This window comes from Echinops telfairi, unplaced genomic scaffold (assembly GCF_000313985.2).
Source record: "Echinops telfairi isolate 266 unplaced genomic scaffold, ASM31398v2 ScPeMD7_1957;HRSCAF=2489, whole genome shotgun sequence".
NCBI classification, from domain to species: domain Eukaryota; kingdom Metazoa; phylum Chordata; class Mammalia; order Afrosoricida; family Tenrecidae; genus Echinops; species Echinops telfairi.
The window spans coordinates 1,744,503-1,758,102 of record NW_022105855.1 but is presented as its reverse complement, the minus strand read 5'-3'; the positions used below and the strand labels follow the sequence as shown (position 1 = coordinate 1,758,102).

General features: G+C 48.6%; 1 protein-coding gene across 1 annotated transcript in view; it reads left to right on the top strand.

Moving 5' to 3' along the window:
• Positions 1–12,610: 12,610 nt before the first annotated feature.
• GPRC5A (G protein-coupled receptor class C group 5 member A) overlaps positions 12,611–13,600 on the top strand; it is a 34,726-nt gene continuing 33,736 nt past the window's right edge. The window contains exon 1 of the mRNA XM_004716221.2: positions 12,611–12,671. The gene's annotated coding sequence lies outside the window, so the exon portion shown is untranslated. The remainder of the gene's footprint in view (positions 12,672–13,600) is intronic.

The window sequence follows — 13,600 nt, the reverse complement described above, 5'->3', positions numbered from 1 at the left end:
ATTTTCCCTTAAAAGAGTCCTGTCAATACTTACCTTTGTCACTGCCTGTTTACATTGTTCCCTCCCAAGGTCACACCCATGAGTTTCTTGAAATGATGTTTCCAACGGCCGTGGTTTGGGGTAGTATAAGAGAAATAAGGAAATGGCTGGCGTGCATTTAGTAGAGAGCCCAATAGCACCCTTGTTCTCGGCCCACCTGCCTTAGGCAGGGGTGGTTTGGGAGCTACTAGTGCAAGGTGTCCCAGGTTGGGGAGAGCCCAAGGCGTTTCCTGAGCACTAGCCCAGAGACTCTCACAGCAGACTCACCCAGGGTTTGGGTCTGTGTTGATCTTGGAATTACTCAGCTAGTCAGATGATATCCGGTATCCACTGGTCCCATTGGCCCAGATGTCCGTTTCTGAGCTGTGGCTGAGGGGCTGGGAGGCAAATTGGGGACCCTTTTTACTTTGCCTGCTGTGTGGGACACCAGCCTAAGCCCTTTTGACGGCATGATTGGGATTGTCCCTACAAACACATCAAATAAATTTGTCTCCCAAAGGAACAGGTCACACAAATTATAATCCGCTGGTTTTCTTATCCAAGAGAGGCAACTAAGGAATTTAGTTCAAAAATGATTCAGATGGGTTTTCAAATTTGTCATTTACTTTCCTTTGAAACAATACACATACGGAGCACACAAGGGGTATTTTATACAAGTTTGTCGAAAGAATGCACAAAAAATTCTCCTTCATCCTTCTGCGCTAAAAAGCCCTAGAATACCATCGGGTTTCAATCAATGTTTGGTTAATAGCTCTGCCCACTCCCCAGTACTTTTTTCTGACTTCTACTGATACATTAGGAAATCATGATTGAGGTTTGTTATGGATTGAATTGTGTTCCCCTCAAATATGTTGAATGGGCCTTGATTCTCAGTGTGATGCAATTATTCTCCGTTTTGTAATCTGATGTAGTTATCCTTTATGTTGTAAATACATCTTATATGTTGTAAGTCCTACCCTCTACGCTGTTAATGAAGCAGGATACAATCGATAGGATTAGATTGTATTTTGGGTCAATCTCTTTTGAGAAGTGAAAAGGCTTCCACTTGTCTTTCCTGGTTTTAGGTTCTGAGGAGATAGATGTTGTGGAAGGGAGGGAAGGGAATCTGTAGTTCTATATTGTTGTTAGATGCCATCAGTTTGATTCTGATTCATGGCAACCCTATGCACTACAGCAGGGAACATTGTCTGCTCCTGCAGCATCCTCACAACAAGCATTGTTGCTAAGCTTGAGCCCATTGTTGCAGCCATTCTGTCAAACCATCTCATCAAGAGTCTTCCTCAGTAAAGACCATATGCTTTACTGAGCATAGGACCCTTCTTCAGGGACTGGTCTTGCCCAGTAGCATATCCAAAATACGTGAGATGCAGTCTGTCCATCCTTGCTTCTAAGAAGCATTCTGATATTCTTCTTCCAAGATAGATATCTTTTTGTTCTTTTTGGCAGTACATGATAATTTCGAAATCCTTCACCAGCACCATAATTCAGTGGATGGATCCTTTTCCCATCTTCCTTCTTCAGTGTCCAACTTTCACACACGTGAGGAGTTTGGAAATGCCGTGGCTTGCATCAGGCTCACCTTAGTCCTCAGAGTGCTGGCCTAGCTTTTCCACACTTTAACGGGATCTGGTGCAGCAGATTCACCCAATGCAATACGTTATCATTTGATTTCTTTTTCTTTTGTTTCCATAAGCATTGATTGTGGATCCAAGTAAAATGAAATCCTTGACAACTTTAATCTTTTCTCCATTTATTATGATGTTGTCTATTGGTCCAGATGTGAGGATTTTTTTCTTTTTATTGACAGTGAGCTTTCATCCATCCTGAAGGCTATGCCATTTGATTTTCAACACCAAGTGATTCAAATGCTCTTGCCTTTCAGCAAGCAAGTGATGCCATCTACCTGTGTCAGGTTAATGAGCGTTCCTCCAGTCCTGATACCTTACTTGCTCAGTGTACAGACTGAATAAGAGTGGTGAGATGATACAACCCTGATTCACACCTGTCCCGATGTTAAACCAGGCAGTGCCCCCCTGTATTCCCCTTAGTTGATGTACAGGTTCTGTATGAACACAATTCAGTGTTCTGGAATACCTATGCTCGCAATGTTATCCAGAGATGATTCACACAGTTGAATGCTTTTGTACAGTTAGTAAAATATAAATCAACCTTTTGCTGGGATTCTCTGCTTTCAGCCAAGATCCATCTGACGTCAGCAATGATACCCCTCATTCCAAGTCCTCCTCTGAATCCAATTTGACTTTCTGGTAGCTCCCTGTTGATGTACTGCTGCAACCATTTTTTAATTATTTCCAACAACATTTTACTTGCATATGCTAGTAATGATATCATTCCATAGTTTTTGTATTCTCCCAGGTCACTTTTCTTTGGAATAGGCACAAATATGGATCTCTTCTAATCAGGTGGCCTGGCAGCTGTCTTTCAAATAGCTTGCTATAGACTAGTGAGGGCGTCCAGAGCTGTCTCAGCTTATTGAAACATCTCAACAGTAGTGTCTCAATTCCTGGGGGCTTGTTTTTCACTGAGACCTTCAGGGCAGCTTGGACGTCTTGAAATGGTTGAATGTTGACCAATTCTTTTTGGCGCGGACTCTGTGTAGTCCTTCCATCATCTTTCCATGTTTCCTGCACCATTCAGTATTTTGCCCACAGAACCCTTCAGCTCCAGGCGTGACTTTATCTTCGGTTCTTTCAGCCTGAGATTTACTCTGCCATTCCCTTTTCTTGTTCTAACTCCAGGTCTTTACATATTTCATGATAATGTCTTCTTAGTCGTGGCCTTTTCTGAACTTTTCTCTTCTGCTCTTTTACTTCATTATTTTTCCATTTACTTTAACACTTTAGAGGGGGAAAAAACCCAATTTTCAGCAACATATGCAAAGCTGTGTGCCAGGGGTGCTCTGGGTAAGTGGGAAAGGCCAGGGGATCTGATCTCCTGAAAATGTGAGCCTAGAAAATGCGATCTATCAGCTCTACTTTGTACACACACGGGGGCACCGTGAGCCTAAGCGGACTGGTCAGCGAGACTCGGGTTTGGTTTCCGTTGGGTCACTGGACGTGAGAGAGAGGCCTGTCCGAGTTTACATGGAGAAAGGTATTTTGACCCACTTCAGGGTTTGCCTGTCTGTCTGTCATGTACAGACTCAAGGAGCCACCGCCTTGCCTTCTGTGCCAGAAATCCAGGGATGTGTGAATGAATGTTGCTGGGGATTTCCTTTGGGCTGGGCGTGATTGAATTTGATGCTCACCACCCTCCTGTGAATTAAGTGTGATGAACACTGTCTTGTCAGACAAGGAAACCGACCATGTCTCTGTTAAGTGGGATTCAGGCCAGGGCTTCCTATTTCCAAGGTTCAACTCCAGCACAGGCAGAAGATGGCTAAGCTCACGGGGCAGGAAGAGGAGCTGGGCGCGGTGAGAGCAGCCCTGCACAGACCGCAGGCTCTGGACCACTGACTGCCCATGCCGTGACCACAGTGGGGGGAGTCAGGGCAGACCCCGGTGTTTTGTCCTGAGGAGAGGGCAGAGGAGAATCCACAAGGGCCCAGGGTTTCAAGTCACAGAACCAGTCTGGGCACTTCCTGGGAACGTAGAACCCAGCTTCGGGGTTACTGGCAGCACCTCTCTGGTTTCAGCAGGCAGGCTGCAGTGTATAACTTTTCTCAGAATCAAGATCCTGGGAATGAGCGCAGTCTTGAAGTCAATCCCAGGGAAGGCGGGGACGTCTAAGCTGTCGCTGTGGTATTTTTCAAATAGCCTGATAACGAGAGGCAGGAGACGGGCCGAGCTGGTTGGTGGCCAGCGCGCTGACCGCAAGCCCCGGTTCCCTACCGACTGCATTCCGGGGCTTCGAGTGCCATTGCCCTCGCTCCACACGTGTTTACTCTTCTGCACGCCCCACGCCTCTGCCTTCCAGCTAGTGGGGTGGGGAGACAAAACCAGGGCTTCCTGGAGGTTAAGCCTTTGAGCCACAAGGGCTCTGCCTCTGGCGTGAGGCAGGCTCAGTTGGGTGTCCTGGCAACCTGCTGGCACACAACATGGTCTGCGTCAGAAGTGGGTTGGTTTCGCCGGGCAGCGGTGGCCAAGAACCACAAACTGGACGGTTGAGAGCAACAGAAATGTATCCCTTCACAACACTCCGAGGGAGGAACTGACCTGCCCCATGCCTCTCTCCTAGCTTCTGGTGGCTCCTGGCAGTGTGGAATGTTCCTGGGTGGGAGCCAGTGGAGTGCCAATCTCCCTTTCTGCCTTCACAAGGCCTTCTTCTCTGAGGCTCTCCCGCCACCCCCCACCCCCTTCCTATAAAGGCCCCAGTCCTTGGATCCATGTCCACCCAATTCCAGAATGGTTTCATCTTGAGACTCTTCACCTATGACATCTGCAAGGACCCTATTTCCAAATAACATCACACTCTGAGGTTGCGTGTGTGGACCTAAACCTGGGAGGGGCATGGGCCAACCCATTAGAAGAGAGTTAAGCCCGACTCGCAGACAAGTCTCTCACCAAGAATATACACAGCCCCCCAGACGTTGTAAAGTGCTGTGGAAAATGTGAGAGGGGAAAGAGAAATTCATAAATGGTGTACCAAGAGCAATCTCATTGACCAGAGCCCTCGTGGTATCCTGGTTACACACTCTGTTGCTGATGGCAAGGGCAGCAGTTGGAAACCACCAGCCCCTTTGTTGGAAACATGATGAGGCTTTCTACTTCCAGGAAGAGTTAGACTCTTGGAAGCCCGCAGAGGGCAGTTCTACCCTGCAGCGTTACTATGGTTTCCAATCGGCTTGATGGCAGGGAGAGTTACTCCCACCCCTGAGATTCTTTTTGTTGTGATTTTTAAAAATCCTTTTATTAGGGGCTCATACAACTCTTATCACAATCCATACACACATCAATTGTGTAAAGCGCATTTGTACATTCATTGCCCTCATCATTCTCAAAACATTTGCTCTCCACCCCTGAGATTTTTATCTAGTTGGCCAATTAGAGGCAATTGGCTTGCCTGGAGACCCACTGTGTGGCTCTCCATCACACACAGCACTTTGGTCACCCGCTTCAAGCTGTCAATGCTCTTTGGACTCCAAGATGAAGTCCAACTCAACCTGACCACTGTCTACTGGTCCAGCTCTATTTCCCACGGCCCACACGTGATGCTCATACTTCCTTAGTGGGCAGAGCTTCTACCTAGTCTGTGTCTTTGGGGTCTTTGAACCCTCCACCTGGAATGTTCTCCCCGCTTCTCACCCTCGTCTTACTTTCTTAGTGCAGCTATAACAGGGAGGCCTTGGCACTGTGACTTTAAAGAACAGAAGTTCTGGAGGCTGGTGGCCTGGTGAATTATTGGAATGGCTCTTCTGGCCAGTCTTGGTGAGTCCAGGCACAGTCGGTGTATAGAACTTGTGGGGGTTGAGGCTGTGTGTCCACTTGCCTAGGCCCTGGAGGCCGGTCTTTGGTGACTGGTCTCTTTTGTGTGATTGGAAGTGGTTATCCTTGCTTTTGTGAGTTTGTAAATCCATATCTCTTTGTGTTGAGGCAGGATTAGCTATGCGAACGAGGATTAGGTTATGTTTGCTATATTAATGAGGCAGGATTAGGCTGGGCTGCCTTCAGGTCACCAGGCACACCTCAGTGATCACTCTTGCTGAGTCACAACTTTTATTTTACAAGAGAGGAAAGGAGGGATTTCTGTATTCAGAATTTCCTAGACCCAGGAGACAGAGGGGGGTGGGGGAGGGAGATTGAGAGATGGAGCGAGAGCGAGCTGTAACACCTGTGAGAAACAACAAGCAGTACCAGAACGAGGACACTGGCAGGAGATGATTAGGTGAGATTCCCAGCCATGGAGTGAGAAAGGAGAGTTATTGGTGGAATAGGATGCCTTGGGGCACTTATTGGTAGCTTTCTAATACTTGCTCAGGGTAGAGGCTTGGCTGGAGGGCAGAGAGATCTAGAAGTCAGAGAGAATTCTGCCTGCAGGCACAACTGAGAAGAGTCTGCCCCACTGAAGAACTGCATCTTGATTATTTCCACATCCTGAATTGTAACCTGTGACTTCCCTAATAAACTCCATAATTATGATGGTTGTCTGAGTTCTGTTTGTACATTGCAACACATTATTGAACCCAGCAGCGAGGTAGAGTATGCCGCGGGAGGGGTGGCTGGTGTAGGGACCCGTTGAAAGGTGGGAGAGAAGAGGGATGTCTGCCTTCTGCTCCATAAGGGTTGGCCGTGGCTGTCAGTCTGGAGTTCACTCTTCCCCTGTGTGAAGCTGCAGGCGGTCAGATGCCCACCCACTCCCAGTACCCCTCCTACCCTCTCTCGCCTGCCTGCTGCCACACCATTTTTATAAGGGAAAAAGTCCAAATTAGGGATATTGGCTGTGTCAATTCCTTCCTTGCTGGTAGCCCTGAGCACCCTTGGTCTGTGGCTAACCTCTGGTGGCATCTATCTCTATGCGTAACTCTATGCGTGCAGGAGATACGTCTCTCTGTCTTTGCTCCTCCTCATAGAACATGGAAGTGATCAGCTGTAGCAGCCACCCTGTGCTGGAATAAGTTGCACTGCGGGAACTGATTAGATTACTTTAGATTACATCCTCAGGTACAGAGTTTGGGATTCTACATATATTTTAGGAAGGCACAATTCAAGTTTTATCATCCTTCTTCCAAGCTTACTCATCCTGAAGACCACCTTATGTGGGGAGTGTTGATGATGTTCTATTGTGCCAGGTATGGTCCTGCGTTCCTCTAACAGTGGTTCTCAACCTTCCTAATGCTGTAACCCTTTCATGCAGTTCCTCATGTTGTGGTGACCCCCCCAACCATAAAATTATTTTTGTTGCTACTTCATCACTGTCATTTTTCTACTGTTATGAATTGGTTTGTTCGACCCCCAAAGGGGTCACGACCCACAGGTTGAGAAGCACTGCTTCTAACACAAGGTATTGATTTGGTTTGATGACCATCCATCCCTCTACCTGCCCTAGATCTTTAAAGGCAACTTCTTTTTGATCCACAACACAACTGTATAAGAGACACACACTAATTGATTGAATAAACATACAAGCCCTTTTCAGAGGCTAGACTGTGTAGGGTCTCCCTTATACTTTTATTATGGTCTCTGCAATGCTTGCTGTGTAGTTGACACTCAAAATCTTCCTGTATGTGTTGCTCAGTGCCTGAGAGGGAAAGTCACCAATTGGAAACCTGCCTGGACCGGGGTTTACTGATGCTCATAGTTACTTTGACAGCATTGCTGAAGACAAAGTAGTGCATAAGCAAATGTGGTGAAAAAAGCTGATGGTGCCCGACTACTAAAAGAAATAGCATCTGAGGCCTTCAAGGCTTCTAGTTAAATAAGCGGTCATCTAGCAGGGAAGCAATAAAGCCCATGTGGAAGAAGCACACCAACCTGTGTGTTCATGAGGTGTCAACGAGAAGAGGTATCAGAGGTTCAAAAGTAAGCAATCAACTTGATGTGAAGAAGTGAAGACAAACCCACTTTGTAAGATAATTGGACAGTTCCTCACAAAAGGGTCATATGGAAGGGAAGATATATCCAGGGTGCAGTATAGCACTGATGAAACACATAACTATCCTCTAGTTCTTTATTATTTCCTCTCCTTACTATTACTATCTTGTTAGAACTGTGCATGTTCATTTGTATAATGAAGATCATTTGATGCATGAAATCCAAGATTGATAACCCTTCAGAAATAGTAATGGGAGCAACAATTCCCTGAGGGTATGGGAAGAGAAGGGGGGAAGGAGGGGAAAGGGGGAACCGATAGCAATGACAACTGTATAACCCCACTTAAGGGGAGCAAATGTAGAATCATAGGTGAACAGATACATTGAATGTTGTAAGATATGGCCAAATAAATAAATAACTATATATAATAATAGGGCTCTTGGGGTGGGGGCAGGGGGAGGAGGGAGGGGGGGGTAAAGGGGAGCTGATATCAAAGAGTTCAATAAGAAAGAAAATGTTTTGAAAGCTATGGTGGTGGATAGTATAGTTATGCTTGTAGTAATTGAATAGGCTTGTTATAATATCTATAAGAGCTCCCAAGAAAATGATTAAAAAAGAAAAACAAACAAACAAAAAAGAAAGAAACACCTTCTCTGCTTTTCTCCTCTGACCTCAGGTGCTTCTTAAATGCTTTACCTGAGGTCAGAGAGGCAGGACGAGCCTTCCATTCATATTGTCGAAGCTAAGGGAGAGAACCAGGACGGGGTAGAGCCATGCATGTTCTCAGTCAAGAGTGGCGATGATGTGTTGATGATGTATTGGTGATCTATTGGTGATGTACTGATGATGGCTGTACATGATTCACGTAACAGGTGTCACTCGAATGTGAACATGAAAAACACTGACTTGGCAAATGAGCTCGCTCTCCCTCTCCTGACACCAATGCAAACAGTAAGGAAGTGGGACTCATGATGATGGTGGTTGGGAAGGGGTAAGGAAGGTGTCTGCGTGGACTAGTGTCTGGGTCTCCCAGATGGAGCCAGTCAAGCCCACGCTCGTTCCTGGCTTGGCAGTTCAGGGTCAAACCCAGGCTCCTCAGTGACAGTTCACAACCACTCAGCTGCTCCACACTCAGTCCCTCCACCCCCAGATGACCAGATCTCATAAGGACACTGGTACTGGGCTGGGAGGAGGGGAAGGCGAGCAAGGTAACGCGGCATGGACTTTGAGACGCCCATTCTCAGGGTCCCATAGGTGCTGCCTTAAAATTTTATGTAAAGCAACGTAGCTGCCTCCCCGAGCCCTGACTTGGGAGTCAGTCCAAGAGTGGAAGAAGGAAAAGAAACAAAGGGTGGTAGAAGAGAAGGTGCTAAGAAGACCAGGTGGGAGGATGCAAACTCGTCTGCACAGAGAAGCATGGCCGGCCCACATGACCGAGACAGCACCTCCGAAAAAGCAGCTCCCCCGTAAGTTTTCCCAAGCACCCCTGGGCCTGCACTACGCCTCGACAACAGCCAGCAACAGGCATAATAAGACACCTTCACCCCTTTCTCACTCCCCAAGTTCCTTGTTCCGGCTGTGGGAGGAGGGAATGGAAGCCAATGCCTTTTCTGCCTTGACTCTCTCCTCAGACTTGATGTCTTTGCTTGACGTCGTCAGCCTCACCCTAGCCAGGCTCATTCAGAGGCACAAGACGGCATTTGAGCACTTGAAATAGGGCTCGTCCAAACTGAGGTGTGTTGTAAGTATAAAAATATGCACTAGATTTTTGAGGGCATGGTTTGGAAAGAAAAAAAAGGAATGTGAAAGAACCCACTAAGATTTTAAACTGTTGATAACATGTCCAAATGGTATTTGGCACCTGTAGAGTTCAACCACAAGTCCCGGGGCCAGAGTGGGGTCAAACGTGAAGCTGTTTGAGAGTAGCAGCTGTTCTGCCTAAGAGAGACATGGCCACCCTCTTCACTAGAGATTCCAGCCTCGGAAACCCTAAGGTAGTGTGACGCTGTTCCTTAGGGTCACTAGGAGCCTGCTGTTGGAGTGGTTACATGTGGGGCTGTGATCCACACTGCTCCAAGGGGCGAAGACAGGCTTTCCACCCCGGCAAGCAGTGACAGTCTTGGAAACTCGCCGGGGCGGTTCTACCCTGAACCATAGGGTCACCATGAGTTGGAATCGACTCAATGGCCGTGGGGTTTTGGTTTGTTTGTTTGGCTTCTTAGGTTAAATATAATATATCACTAAAATAACCCCCCGCCCCTGTTTCTTTTGACTTGTTTTAATGGCACCCTGGTGGGGTGGTGGTTACATGCTGGGCTTTGATACACAAGGTTGGCAGTTCAAAACCAGGAGCTGCTCTGCAGGAGAATGTCAGGGCTTTCTGTGTGGTCATGAGTTGTTGATGGGATCAGGTATCAAGTATCAGGTATCAAAAGATCCACAACAAACAATTATATCGATGAGAAGGATTATAAGAAGGGATGATTCAACCAGGGTGCAGTATAGCACGGACAAAACACACATCAATCCTCCAGTTCCTGAGTACTTCCTCCTTTCCCCCACCCTGCTGCCATGACCCTGTTCTACCTTAAAAATCTGGCTAGACCAAAGAACACACATTGGTACAGATATGAACTCTTAACACATGGAATTCAGGAGAGATAAACCCCTCAGGAACTGTAGTGGGAGTAGCAATATCATGAGGGTCGGGGGATCAAGCGAAGGGGGAGAAAGGGGCAATCCATCACAAGGTTGGATAGATGGGCCCCCCAAAAGGGACTTGTGGGTGAAGGGAGACAATGGACTGTGTAAGATACGAAATAATAATAGTGATATATAGTTGATCAAGGATTCACGTGGGTGGGGGGGTGGAGAGGAACAGGAACTTATACCAAGGGCTCAAGTAAAAAGAAAATGTTTTGAAAATGATGATGGCAACATATGTACAAATATGCTTGATACAATTGATGTATCAATTGCTATAAGATGTTTGGATTGTTACAAGAGCTGTAAGAGCCCCAATAAACTGATCTTTTAATGAAAAGAAATAAAATAAGTAAATACATATTTTCATTGTTCTATGGGGAAAAAAAGACAGGGCTTTCTCTTGATGAGTTAGTCTCAGAAACTCACAGGGGCAGGTCTACTCTGTCCTGTAGGGCTACCATGAGTGGGCAGTGCAATGACACTCGAAAATTGAGACGCTCGTGGAGCCAAACTGCTGTTCAGAGGGAAGACCCAACTTAGTAGTTGGCATACACTTAAAAATACGGGACCTTTCCAGTCTTTACACAGCCAGCCTCCTCCACCCCATGTGTGCCCTGCAGCCGCACCTGTGTCTTCTCTCTTACACACACACACACACACACACACACACACACACACACACACCCTTTACCAAACCCAACCCAACCCGGGTCCCTGAGTTGCTGGGAGCCCTGACAGTGGGGGAGGAGAACTTGCAGACCCCTGGCCTGGAGGGCTGGAGGGAACTGCTGTGAGGTGTTAGCTTTGGTTTCTGGGGAGTGAAACACAAAGGAAAGTAGAGGCATCCTCTCCAGGATGTCACAGTTTAACAACACCTCAGACTTGTGAAACTTGTGGTGCAGGGAGAAGTGAGGCGCCCTAGGCTTCCCCCACCGATTCACACCCATAGCAAACACCGTTAGTGTACCATAGTCACCAGATAGTCTTCGCCTTAAGAACTAAACCCACAGAGTCCCCCCACCCCACTGTACTCCAGGAGGGAGAGCCCCATCTGAGCCCTGAGGGGTCAGCCACTCAAGGATTATTTGACAAGTAAACAAAGACAAGTTTCAGTTGGATTGGCTTGATAATGAAGGAGGAGTGGGCAGCTGAGGGAGAGTGAACCAGACACCACGGGAAAATTCCATTATTTCATAATTTTATCTGGCGCCCCCTTTTCCATCAATCTGCATTTCCAAGGCTGTAGGAGTGGGAGTTAAGAAAGCCGAGATAATGATCTCCCAGCCCCTGGGCGGCACTAACTGCTTATCAGACAAGTGCAGTGGCTGAGCTAACTCTGAGGCTGGGGAGGAAGTTTTCCTTGGCCCTGGCCTTGCCTTGGCTGGGGAGCCCTGAGAAGTTGGCCACAGCCTCTCTGCTAAAGCCGGACTTGCCATGGTACTGGTGGGCTCAGCGGGATGAAGAGAGGGGGGCAGTGGAGAAGCTCCTTCCACGACAAGGGAGCGCAGGGAAGGTGCAGCCGTGATGTTTTGTTCTGGTTCTAGTCGCTGCCCAACCCCTGGCAACCCCGCGTGCTACAGAGGAGAACTGCTCCATTGCGGGGTCTTTGGCTTTTCATGGTAATGGAAGCAGATTGCCAGACCTTTCTTCTGGGGCACCTTTTCAAAAAAACCCCAAACAACCAAGCTCACTGCCATGGACTCGGTAGAGACCCTGTAGGGCGGAGTCAGTCCAGCCGTTGGGTTTCTGAGACTTTCAGTCTTTCCTGGGCCAGTCAGCCTCATCTGTCTCCCTCGGAGCTGCTGGTGGCTTCGAACAATAGAGCTTGTGGTCAGCAGCCCTTGACACCACCAGGGTTTCTTCCAGGGTCCGCAGGTGAGTTCACACTGCTCACCTTTAGGTTAGTGGGACTCCAAACTCACCCCCATCAAGTCGATTCTGATTCATAACAGTAAATACATCACACACACACACACTTTGAGGCCCTTGCCCAGGTGTGACTCTTCATTAGGTGACAGCCCTCAGAGCGGGTCGGGCCCCTCTTTTGACCTGTGCCCTGGGACCAACCATGTGCCTGGGGAATGAGTTTGATGCGCTGGGCTGGGCTGCGTCCCCATCCCCAACCCCCCTCGACTCCTGGGTGACTGTTGCTGACGTCAGCAGGCTTTTGGTTCATTCCCTGGCAGGAGGACTTTATTTTCATCCCAGCATGAGGTGCCGCGGAACTGGAATAAGCGTGTCCCCTCCCCCTGCCCCGCCCCTGCCCCGTGTGCGTCCCTCGCTCCGCTCCCTCCCCGCGGGCGACAGCGCCTTTATAACTGCTCCGCGTGCGCTGGGCGGGATCGCTGCTGCCCGAGGGCTCCCGCAGCACCCAGGGGCTCCCGCTGCCCTCACCCGCGGGAAGCGGCCAGTCCCCGGCTGACGTCCAGGCACAGGGTGAGTGCGACTCCTGGGGCCCAGAGCATGCCCGGCCTCCTCCGTCGGCACTGAGATCGGAGGGGGGCTTTGGGAACGGCGAGGTCAGAGCAGAGAGAACCCCCCACCCCCAGAAAGAAGTTCCTCTAGTTTAATAAGTCAGATTTGTGTCCCTTTTCTTTTTGGATTTCCCAGGCTAAGATAGAGCCGGCGGAGCAAAACTGTGACCGTCACAATTTCCACCCTAGTCTGCGCAGGACTCCTTGCCAGGGCAGTCAGGGAAGGGTCTGAGGTCATTTCATGGAAGAGCAGGGGACCATGGGGCTGGCTCGAGAGGAAGTGGGAAGAAAAGGGGGGCTGGTGTGTGTGCGTGTGTGGGGGGAGCGAGGTGGTGGCAACTGCCTTCCCGAGGTGCTGACAAGAGTTTTCACTGAGCGGTCCCTTCACCACAGGTCCAGCCTTCTGACTGTAGGTGGGATAGGTTGTAGAAGCCTTCCTTTCCGTGAGCATCCCTCCTTCCGGTGGAAGGTGAAAGCACATTTTCAGCCACGGTCCAGCAACAAGTAGATGATGTTGTTGTCTGGGGCTGAACTTCAACTCTTGACAAGTCTCTGAACTTGCGACATGGAGTTTCTGCAGGCTGTTATCTTCCCGCGGGGCATCAGGTCAGGGTCTCTCTTCTGCAGATCTGCGGACAAGGTCCAACCAGCAACCTTTTACTTAGGAGCCAAGCCCTGAAGGGCTTCGTTACCCGCTGAAAAATTAGTTTAGAGAGAAGCCAGAAATGGAAAATCCTTCACAAATGTTTATCGTGCCACCTGTTTATTAGCCCTTTCTCTCCTCTAGGAACCCTGCTGGCATAGTGGTTATGCCTTGGGCCGTCATCCTCAAGGTTGGTAGTTTGAAACCACCAGCAGCTCCCTAGGAGAAAGAGAGGGCTTTCTACTCCC